The sequence below is a fragment of the Heloderma suspectum genome, chromosome 11 (genome assembly GCF_057233095.1).
Source record: "Heloderma suspectum isolate Gila_16-S chromosome 11, 16-S_ref, whole genome shotgun sequence".
Taxonomy (NCBI): Eukaryota; Metazoa; Chordata; class Lepidosauria; order Squamata; family Helodermatidae; genus Heloderma; species Heloderma suspectum.
The window spans coordinates 20,700,298-20,712,485 of record NC_139468.1 but is presented as its reverse complement, the minus strand read 5'-3'; the positions used below and the strand labels follow the sequence as shown (position 1 = coordinate 20,712,485).

At 46.7% G+C, this 12,188-nt stretch overlaps 1 long non-coding RNA gene across 1 annotated transcript in view; it reads right to left on the bottom strand.

The window, feature by feature from the left end:
• LOC146337113 (uncharacterized) overlaps positions 1 to 11,798 on the bottom strand; it is a 344,200-nt gene extending 332,402 nt beyond the window's left edge. Inside the window, exon 1 of the long non-coding RNA XR_014785353.1 lies at positions 11,617 to 11,798. This is a non-coding gene — a long non-coding RNA (uncharacterized LOC146337113). The remainder of the gene's footprint in view (positions 1 to 11,616) is intronic.
• Positions 11,799 to 12,188: the final 390 nt, after the last annotated feature.

Here is a 12,188-nt window from a genome sequence, read left to right as displayed (position 1 = left end):
TGCTGGGAGAATTATCAACAACCTCCGATATGCAGACGATACCACCCTAATGGCAGAAAGCGAAGAGGATCTAAAGAGCCTCTTGTTGAGGGTGAAAGAGGAGAGTGCCAAAGCTGGTTTGAAACTCAACATTAAAAAAACTAAGATCATGGCATCTGGCCCCATCACTTCCTGGCATATAGAAGGGGAAGAAATGGAAGCAGTGACAGATTTTACTTTCTTGGGCTCCAAGATCACCGCAGACGGTGACTGTAGCCATGACATTAAAAGACGCTTGCTCCTTGGGAGGAAAGCTATGGCCAACCTAGACAGCATAGTAAGAAGCAGAGACATCACCTTGCCGACAAAGGTCCGTCTAATCAAAGCTATGGTTTTCCCAATAGTAATGTATGGCTGTGAGAGCTGGACTATAAGGAAGGCTGAGCGCCGAAGAATTGATGCTTTCGAACTGTGGTGCTGGAGAAGACTCTTACGAGTCCCCTGGACTGCAAGGAGGTCAAATCAGTCCATCCTAAAGGAAATCAACCCTGAGTGCTCATTGGAAGGACAGATAATGAAGCTGAAGCTCCAATATTTTGGCCACCTAATGCGAAGAGAAAACTCCCTGGAAAAGACCCTGATGCTGGGAAAGACTGAAGGCAAAAGGAGAAGGGGACGGCAGAGGATGAGATGGCTAGATAGCATCACGGATGCAATGAATATGAACTTGAGCACGCTCCGGGAGAGAGCGCAGGACAGGAAGGCCTGGCGTGCTGTGGTCCATGGGGTCACGAAGAGTCGGACACGACTGAACGACTGAACAACAACAACAAGGCAGATACAGGCAGAGACATTCCATATAAAGAAGGAACATAACATTGTGTTTGGTTGAAATCATTTTGTTACTGTTCTCCAGCTAAAAGAGACAAAGCACACTGCTCAGAGACCCAAGAACACAATGTACATGTGTCAGCAAGCAAGTACAATGTGTCACTTGCAGGAAAGTGAAGGTTAGCCCTGGACCTTCCATGGCTGCTCAACTGAACAGTTGAGGGGATCAGGAAGGGACTCCTCACCTCCCACCCTGCTTCTTGATCTCTTCAGCCAACCTTTGTACCTGCATGAAAGGATGACTAAAGACATTTCAATGTCACAGAGAAAACCCCTGTTCTCCTCATGCTGCTGTTGGTAATAATGATAACAGCAGTTATATCATTCCTTTGAGTGATCAAAGCACCTCCCATACCCAGTGGTACACAACCTGTTGCCCTCCAGATACTGTAGCCTACAACACCTATCATCCCCAGCCAGCATGGCCATGGCTGTGAATGATGGGAGCTGTTGCTGTCCAACATATCTGGAGGGCACCAGGTGGGAAAGGCTTTATTAGGGTGCATATTTAGACAGAAAAAAGTCCTACAACTCCCAGCATTCCTCAGACAGCAGGGGAATTGCACCCTTAGGCTGATATATTCCCAGCTCATTGCATGGCATTGGCCCAAGAGATCCCAGCATCACCATCTATTACCTGCTAATTCAATCTTCTGAAAAATTACCATTTATACATCTCAGATAACCATTATGAAGAGAAAGGTCAGAACTATCCAGAGCATCCACACAACAGATAAGATAATAACCCTACTCTAACAAGAGTTCTTTGTATAAGCCGAGGCAAAGAGACTTGAATTGCGGTCATTCCCACCCACCCTGCCCCACGCACAACACCTCTTAACTTTTCCTTAATGAAACAGTAATTGTGCACATGGGTATATGCAATGAGAAATGACTGGATGAATTGGATAAGATTGCCCCGTAATTAATGCTGCTCAAGAACTGGAAGGATGACCTAAGATATGATTGATGGGGCAAGGGTGGAAAGAATTGAACAACTTAGCTATGGGGAGTTGAGAGCAAGGAGAACATTGGATTTAGGAATTGATTAAATTGAATAGGGGTGTGTGTGTTGGGGGGGAAAGGGTCAATAACAAAAAGAATAGATTAAGAGGATCCAAGAACTGGTCAGATGAACCAAGGAGGAATCTGATCAAAGCACACATTGGGAGACAACGGTGAAAAATTAACAAGAAGGAGAGAAGACACAAAGCTTCTTATTGGCTTCTTATTGAGAGCCAGGGTGGTGTAGCGGCTGCAGTGTTGGACTGGGAGTCGGGAGATCTGGGTTCTACTCCCCACTCAGCCATGGAAGCTCACTGGGTGACTTTGGGCCAGTCACAGACTCTCAGCCCAACCCACCTCATAGGGTTGTTGTGTCAGGGTGGACACTGAGCCCATAGAATCCCAGAGTAGTTCTGATTCTGAGGAAGAGCAGTCGCTCCTAGGAGAGGAGCGCGCTCCTCTTTCCCAGGGCCAACAGCTGACGGAGATTCCTCCCACCAGCATTCCTAGCTTAGATAGCAGTCCTGGGAGTGACAGAGCGCGGGAAGCAGACTTGATGGACGCGCGATGCCAACGCAGAGAGCAGCGCCAAATGGAGGGCGCAGAAAGGAGGCGTAATGCCCAGTTGGCGCACAAACAATGGCTGCGCCCAGAGGATCCAAGGGAGAAGGGGAGGGACTCTCCCTAGTCCTTAAGTTCAGGGGTGTGCCAGTAATTCCCTTTCAAACGGGGACCAAGATGTCAAGGGCTCCTTGGAGGCCTCTCTCAGTCTAATCTAGTAGCCAAGTCCAGACACAGACAAAGGGATTCTTTTCAAAGCTTTATTCCTCTTTTACAACTTAACAACTCTACTGTTAGCAACTAGATATGAGCAGCAGAGTACCTATGCCCTACGTTGGAACAGTTGGTCCCCGTTTGAAAGGGAATTACTGGCAGACCCCTGAACTTAAGGACTAGGGAGAGTCCCTCCCCTTTTCCCTTGGATCCTCTGGGCGCAGCCGTTGTTTGCGCGCCAACCGGGCACTACACCTCCTTTCTGCGCCCTCCATTTGGTGCCGCTCTCTGAGTCGGTGTCACACGTCCATCAAGTCTGCTTTCCACGCTCTGTCACTCCCAGGTGCTATCTAAGCTAGGAATGCTGGTGGGAGGAATCTCCGTCAGCTGTTGGCCCTGGGAAAGAGGAGCGCGCTCCTCTCCCAGGAGCGACTGCTCTTCCTCAGAATCAGAACTACTCTGGGATTCTATGGGCTCAGTGTCCACCCTGACATGTTGTTGTGAGGATAAAATGGAGGAGGAGGACGATGACTACGTACACTGCCTTGGGTTCCTTAAGGAGGAAAAAAGGTGGGGTATAAATGTAATAAATAAATAAATAAATAAATAAATAAAAAGCTGGGGAAAGGAAGAAATATTACCATCACTGGGAGGGGATATACAGACATTGTATAGTACCAAACCAATCTCACATCAGCAATAAATGCCTTTCCAAGAGCTGCTCGATCCAGAAGGATCACCAAGGCAAATTACATAAAATAATCAAATGCAATGACACAAGAGGCTCCTTTGACTCCCCACCCCAACACACAGGCCTAGGGAGTATATCTTCCCATCCCCTCTCCCAGGGCTGCTGGTCTTTTCCGTGTCCAATGGCATTGGGGAAAAACCCAACTGTAGCCGGTACATGTCAGGTGAGCTCCTGAGGAATGATAGTTTGGATCTTCTGTGCGCCCGGCACCTCCCTTTCTGCCCTCAAACAGCAGAAAGACTTGCAATTCTGGGGAATAAGGAGCAGAGAGCCAGCAACAGGCTCTGCAATGCAGTGAATGTGGGGCGTGAGGACTATACAGAGGACCCACTGCTGGCTAGATGTGCCTGATCTCATCTGATCTCGGAAGCTAATCAGGGTCAGCCCTGGTTAGTACTTGGATGGGAGACTGAAATGAAAGCCAATAAGAAGCCATTCATGCCTCTTTCAAGCTCCTCTGCTGTGGGGCCTGCTTCATGCTTTGGAGAAGCCAGAGTGTAAACTTAGTGACAAAGGCAGAGGTTTCAAAGTGGTTAAGCTACTATCTTTTGGGGGAAGTTGCATGGCTATTACAAAGTTTATACTATATTACAAAGTTTATTCCACTGAGAGAATCAGTGAGCAACCAGGGCTGATGAAGTGTGGTGTCTGAGATGCTTATATTGCACTGAGCAATTGCAAGGGCAGCTGTATTTGGCACTATCCTTGAAGCAATGCTGCAGATGTGAATCACAGTCATTGGATGTCCAAGCTTAGTCACACAGTTGCAGCCATCTTCCAATGAGTCCAGTTCTTTCTGCTCACTGCTTTAACCTGGCCCACTTACATGACTTCATAATCCCTGCTTTGAAGCTGTCTTGTTTCAAAGAAACTATAGTTTACAAAAAACTACAGTTCGTCAGTTGAGATGACATGACAAGTAACACAAAAGGAAGTAAAAGCTTTCAAACTTCTCTACCCAGCCACATGGGAAGAAGAGATGGGGGAGTGGGGGGAGAGCATAGCTGGGATGCTTAGTATGACATCTAAACATACACACTAATTACAGTGACAATATGTCCTTCTTTACAGAGGACCATCCTCTCTTTGAAGGTGCCCTCTACTGAATGGGCTCTCCAGTCCAAGTCTGATTTGAAGATAAAGAACTATAAAAAGCCAGGAGAGCAGGAACGCAGAAGCTGCCCATCCACAATTAGCACCTGGACAGCTGACTGAGTAGGTGATCTAGTCATGGTCTTCCCCACTCTGGTGAGATGCATGCCATTTTTATTTGGTTTTAATTGCTGCAAAGTTTTTAGTCTTTGCTGATGGTTTTACCTTGGTATTTTTTTAGTATGTGTTTTTATTCGTTCTTTCATTGTTTATATTGTACGCTGTCCAGAGAACTCGGGTTACTGGATGGTTCAAAAGTGCAATAAATAAATAAATGTTTAAATTTTAGTAAGTAGTTCCAAATCTGCATCATATTAGCACATGCAAATGTTATTCACACCCTTGTCTTCTCTTTTTTTGGGAGGGGTGTGTGTGATGCATTTCCTCTTTTCTTGGCTAATGTGTAACTGGCCACCCTGGACTGTATTAGCAATATGAATGTCTGAAGCCGGCAATCATTTGTTCATCAGAAACTTGAAAAAAGTAGGATCGATCATCAGTGCTTGCAGTGTGCACACTCATCCCATGATTATCTCTGTTCACAGATTCTGTAAGTTTTTGTAGTGCAGAGGTGGGCAACTTGTGTCCTTCCAGATGTTTTGGCCTACAACTCCCATTAGCCCTAGCCAGTATAGCCAATGGTGAGAGATCATGGGAGTTGTAGGCCAAAACATCTGGAGGGCCACAAGTTGCCCATCTCTTTAGTGCTTTAAAAATCCTGTTTGACCAGATAGGGCAATGGGTCAATATAAAGAAGTGTCTGACCACAGGAAATGATGCCTCTATCATACCATCTTCAGCTCTCTTTAAAACTAAAGTTGACATCTGAGATGCTCCTACTTTAAGAAACCAAGAATAGATGCATCAGGTTTAGTAACTTCTTAAATGAAGTGCAAAGGAAGTAACAGGAGTCTCTCTGCCCTGTCAGGCCTATCCAAAGTCCAATAAAAGCCCTTTGGCTTTTTCATATTTATATAGCACTCTTACCCTGATGTACTCTTAGCTTAGAGAGGGCTATATATTTAAACAAATAAAAAGTTTTTAAAGGTACCTGTAAGGTTTTTTAAAAAAGAAGCATTAAATAAATTGAAACTCAATTTCCTAAAAGAGCTTTACCATCCTTAGAATCTCAGTATACACATGACAGCAACTGGCTATCTTATATTTTTCTCTACAATGCCCTTGAAAATTAGCACCTCACTCAATTTTACAAGGTCAAAAGAAACAGCCGTCATTCTCATTTAGTTAATCCTGACCTTCCTTTGTACGCAACATGCCCTCTGCTCTTACCAGATTTAATCAGAGCTAAAGGTCTCCTCCTCCACCACCTCTCCAGTGCAACCACTCTTACTATCCTCAGCAGAAAGCTTCTAGACCTTGACTGCCTGAAAACAAATGTGACACTTGGTACATATTTATCCCTTTTTACTCAGACCTCTCCTTTTAGGTTGCACATGCCTTTGGGTGAGATCTTTTTCACTTACATTCAAAGTGCCATATCCATGAGACCACAGCTCACCAAGCATAGTTTACAGCCTTTACATGTTCCATCCATGCTTGTGACCTTCACTCCTTCAGCTCTGCTACTCTTAGCTGCCGGAAGGTCTCCTGCTCTGGTATACTGCCGACCTGGTTACCTCTGCCCCCCCCCCCCCGTGTTTCCCATGACAATTGTGTTACTGTAAGCTCTTTGGGGCAGGGACCTGTCCTATTCTGTAAAATCAAATTTTTATTGGCACTGGTCAATAAAAATAAATACTTTCTATGGCGCTTCCTTCCAGGGAGGTTTGCCCAGCAACTGCAGGGTTAATTATCCAGATGTAAGAGAAAGAACCTATTTCAAAACCACTGCTTAAGAAAAATTCATCACAAGAATGAATCTGTTGAAGAATGTGCAAGCACTATATTTGGAAGAAGGAAGGTGTCTACTCTGAGACGTTTCAGCAAATTGGTGATATTACCTATAGGGGTAATAGTTAGAGCTGTTATCCCCAACCTGGTGCTTTCCAGATGTGCTGGACTATAACTTCCATCCTCCCCAACCATTGGAGATGCTGGCTAGGAATGACGGGATGTGAAGTCCAACACATCTGGAGGGCACCAGGTTGGAGAAGGTGGGTTATGGTGTTAGACTAGGAGCAGGGAGACCCAGAAACAAATCTCCACTCAGCTTTGAAGTTCACTGGGGGTGCAATCCTATGCATGTCTAGACAGAAAAAAAGTCCTACAACTCCCAGCATGCCCCAGCTAGCCATGGCTTTTTTCTGTCTAAACATGCATAAGATTGTACTCTAAGTAGCTTTAGGCTAGACACGTTCTCTCTGCCTAACCTATCTCACAGAGTTGTTGAGAGGAGAAAATGGGTGGTAGGAAACCATGTGCCCTGCCTTGAGCTTCCTGAGGAAAGGGCAGGATAAAAAGAATAATAAAAAACAATAAATTTATTAGATGCAATTATCTATACAAAGTGGAGTGTGAAATCAACGAGTTTGTTATGCACACAATAGACTACTTCAATTAATATGTTTCAAGGGAGAGTAGGAAGCTCAGGGTAAGTCCTACCTTGTACAGAAGTGAACTACTTTGAACTGCATTCATATTTCCAAAGAAGCATAAAGTAACCACACAAACAGAAGATTCCAGGCAATCTCAGGCTCTGCTAATTATTCTCTGAGTGAGTTTCAAACCCTGTGAGTGGACAATAAACATCTTTGCCACAAAACTTACCCTCATGTGCATTGTTTTGTAAGCGCACAAGACATCAGCATCCAAATGAAGTCAGAACTGCATCCTGACCAAAATCCTTTACAGATTGGCAGTTTGTACCTCTCAATCTTACCACACTTGCTAGATAACAAAAACCAACAACCGTTCTTGTCTTCAAATAGGGAAGCAAATTCAATAAATGTTTGTCAGAGGCTCTTTTCCAGTTAAAGACACACATACACACACATTGCCACAGTGAGGCTGAAATACAAAACCCACTTTCTAGAGAGTAAGCCCTAATGGATGCATGTGGACTTTGTTCTGTGTAAACATGCAAGAATGTGAGCTGAGTTCAAATCTCACTTCATCCATTGCCTTATGTATACTATTGGCCATGCCACCTGTGAATGATGGCAGCTGTAGTACCAAATATCTGGAGGGAATCAGCTTGGGATGACCATCTGAGACTCAGACACATACACCTGCAATCTGGAGATAATAACATTAGCCAACATTGCAGGGCAGTTGTAGGAATTACTGAGATAAATAAAAGCAAAACATTTTAAATACAGGGGTGGGCAAAAAATAGATTTCCAGATATTTGCATTTCAGCTCCTGGGAATTCCTGACTAATGGCCATCCTTGCAGGGGCTTCTGGGAGTTGATGTTCCAAACATCTGGAGATCTACCTTCTGGCCACCGCTGCCCTAAAACAGATCAGTCAATGGTGTAAGAACTCATGATTCTCCACCACTTCTAAAGTAAACAGCTGTGTGTGTGTGTGTGTTTTTACACACACCTACACACACCTGATTGGACCTCCTGGATGACAGAACATGAGAGGACCCTTGCTGGATCAGACCAAAGATCCATTTAGTCCAGCACCCTGTTTCTCACAAGCCAGTGCCTGGCTTGATACCTCCAAGATACCCACAACAGGACATGGATGCAACAGCCTCTCCCACTGTTCCCCCCCAGCAACTGGTATACAGTGACATACTACCCTTAAACATAGAGGTTCCATATATCTATCATGGCTAATAGCAATTGCTGGACTTGCCATGCAACCCTAGGCATGTTTACTCAGAAGTAAGTCACAATGAGTTCAGTGGAGCTTACTCCCAGGAAAGTGAGCAGAGGACAGCAGCCCTGGCCACCTCCATGAATTAGCCCAATCGCCTCTGAAAGCTATCTAACAGTGGAATCCTATGCTACTGCAAAAGGAGTCTACTCAAAAAGAAGCCCCACTGAGTTCACTAGAGCTTAGTCCCAGGAAAGTGGGGAAAGGATTGCAGCCCAAGCCAACTGCCATCTTCTGTCAACTCATAAATTAATTTCAGTTGTCTTTCATCTGTCCGGATCTGCTGCCAATCAATTCCACTGGATGACCCCACGTTCTAGTACTGGGAGAGAGGGAGAAAAACTCCTATCTATCCATTTTTGCCACAGCATACATACTTTTCTAAGCCTCTGTCACAGAAGTGGGCAACCTTTACAGCCCCGCAGGCCACATATAATGCAGGCTCAGGGACCGGGGCCATATACATATATGCATGCACACAGCTAACCTGATACTGATCACCCACTGCTAGCCATACCAGGAAATGAGTAATCTGTACCAGGACTACTGGGGAGGGGGTACAAAGACTAGCCCCAGCGGGGGGATCATATGTGCTCCCTGGGCCACAGGCTGTGCACCTCTACTCTGCCACGTCTCCCTGTGCAATGTGACCCTAAACATATTTACTCAGAGGTAAGCCCCACTGAGTTCAATAGGACTTACTTCGGGTAAGTGCATATAGGAGCGCGGCATCAGTCAAATTTGTGGTTTTTTCAAACTAAAATATACATATATAGGCAATGGCTGGATAGAATGAAAATATATACTTGAAAAGAATCTCTAAATCATAATTTAAGTGGTAAGTATCATTTCTCTTCAACCTGAGGTCCTAAACGTTTTGATCAGGTGCAACGAAGCCACACTCATCAAGAAAGAAAAAATGTGCAGGACCTAGATCTGCTGACTGCTGTTTTTTATACAATATTTCAAAGAGAACAAAGCTAGACACAGTCTGTTCTGCATTTTTAGCTGGAAATTTAGAGTACAATAAGTGTGCAGAGAGCCAAAAGGCCAGTCAGGATGGGTAGTGAAACATATTTATGTTCCACTTTCTCTCCTAATCAAAATCTGCTTGAAAAAAAATCCATGTTATCGTAACATCTAAACAGCACAAATGCAGGGCCCAGACAGACACCCAAAAAGATCAATAGCGAGACATAGAGAAAGTCTATGCTTTTAAATACGGAGGGCATTGCAAATGGGAAAGATCTTTGTTTGAAGCTGCCAAAACACACAGAATTTCAAACTAGTGCTCAGTTTAAGGAGTAGTCAGCAAGGGCATTAAAAAAGCAGAGAGGTTTAAAGCCTCATTAAAGGACAATGAAATGCTGTGGGGGGGAGAACAGCTGCTATAAAAGAGAATAACAGTGTATATACACTGTTTAAAAACAAACAGGTCTCTAATTCCTATAAAGTATTTGTTTTCCATCCACCTACCCCCACTTCCTAGGAAAACTTAACAGGTCACTTGCAGTACATCCCCAAAGGAGGAAGGATTTTCCCTCTGAAATTAAGCTGGGGAGTTTCATTTCAGAGATGGTCATAAAATGTATTTCTCTTGGGAGGAAGGAAAGCTTAGGAACTCTGTGCCTCAGTAGACTTGGTGCACTTAGCAACTGCTAAACACTCTCTCTCTCTCTCTCTCTCTCTCTCTCTGTCATAGAACCTATCAGGATAGTTGGGGTAGATGAAAATCTCATGGGATTCACAGCCAAGATCACTTGATGCACAGTAGCTGTTTGGCATTTTGAGGTTGCATCATTTGCAAAAAAGAAAAAAAATGTGTCCAATATCTTGGTTCAGCTAAATGCACACGAGTATTTGTGTGTGTTATGTGTGTATGTGGGAGAAGGCAAAGCGCTCCAATTACAAATTAACAGTAAACAGCAAGAGAACATTGTTCATGGGTGTTCACAGTTAGTCACACCCTGTTTGGAATGATTGAACATCTGATGTAAAGTGTGGGGGGGGCAGGGCAGGGGGAGTGCAACACTATATTGATCATGTCTGAAGAAAGAGCCTCTCTCCCATTAGTTTCAGGGGGCAGCCAAGGAGAGAAGAGAGACCTTTAACAGCCCATCTCCATGTGGTCTTGGGGAGGGAATGAAATGCGAGAAGTGGAAGCCACCAACGTCAGTGGGAAAGGGGGGGGGTACGGAGAAGAGAGAATAAGAATTTTTCAGCCTTTCAAACAAGGACTGCTGAGTACCCAGCTGGGAGAATTGGAAAGTGAAAACATCCTTAAAGAATGGCAAGAAAGGAGGCAGAAAGTGCAAAAGATTTATGGGGAAGAACCGACAAAAACAGCATACAGACAGTAGCGCTCAGACTGAGTAACGGGGGGTGTTTTGCCATTGGGGAGGTTATAATGACTTTATGCGACTAGATGTAGAGCAAACAAAAACACCAGAGAGAAACTAATTCCCCCTTTCTACAGATACAATTCAGCAACTGGAGGTGTGTGTTGGTTTTTTGCTTTTCTTTTGACACAGAATACACTGGAAGTTTTCCATTATGTGTCAGTGACCAGCTATCACACAGATATAGGCATATCCAGCCCAGATGATACAGACAGGAAGGGAGGTTAGGGAGGCTAGGGCAGGACTCCCCCCCCCCCCCCACACACACACAAATCATGGCCGGCCTGGTAAAGTCTGAAAGGAGACCAAGTAATTTCCAGCAGCTTTTCCGACCTCCTCGACTACGGCAATAGCACTTATTGCAGAGAAAAGGGGAGGGGAGGGGGAAAAAAGCGGGGGGGGGGAGAGAGAAGCAAGACAGAGCGAAACAACCACAAAGGAGAACAAACAAACGCCACAAACACCCTCTGCGAAGAACCCGGGAGGAGGGGGGTGAGGGGTGTAATTCACGACCCAGATGCAAGAGGCAGTCGTCAGAACACGGGCGTGGGTCGTTTTATGCGTGTTTGTGCTTTTCCATAAGGTTCCCAAGGGGAAACTCAAAGAGGCTTACCTGGGAGTAAGTCCCATTGCTTCGGAGTATACACAGGAGAACGCTAGTCCAGCTCTCCTATATAGATACACTCTTGTCCCCCCCCCCGCTTCTTCTTCTGAGGGGATGGGAGGGGGGAGACTCGCCTAAACCCATCCAATGCGCATTCCCACGTAATACGAGACACAGGTGCCAAGGCTCCCCGCCCCCCTCCGCGCGGGCTCCGCCAGTGGCCACCCTGCCAGCCACACCCACCGCGCGCGGGCTCCTTCGCTCGCGCACTCACCAGCCGGGCAGCGCGCCTCGCAGCCCCGACGGCGGCCGCTGTGGCGAGCGAGAGCCTCGCAGGGCGGCGCGCCGCCCGCCCGTCGCGGCTGGAGCTCGCCTCGGTGCCGGCGTCGCGCGGCGCCTCGCCCGCAGCGGCTCTCGGCAGGCCCCCGCCGCTCGCCGGCTCGCTCTCCCCCGCGGCTCTCCGCCAGCCGAACTCCCCTCGCGGCTTCACTTCAGCCGCTCCCGCCTCCTCGGCCCTCCCCGAGCCATTTGCGGCAGGCTGGCTGGCTGGCTGGCTGCGTCTGCCGAGGAGGCAGGCGAACTCAGCCGAGCCGGCGGCGCCCCTTTCCCCGCATGCGCTCTCCGGAAGGCGCGGCGGAAAGGAGAGACCCCGAGCTCCGCTGAGGCGAGTCAGGCGCGCTTCGAGCCCCGGACGCCGCGCGGCGCCCGGCCTTGTGCCGGCGCGCGACGCGGCCCGGGTTCGGCCTGCGCGCGCGCGCATGAACAAACCCGGGAGGATTTCCAGCCCGCTCCTTGGCTAGCGTCCAGCCTTAGTCGTACCGTACGTAGAGCCGACCCACTGGGATG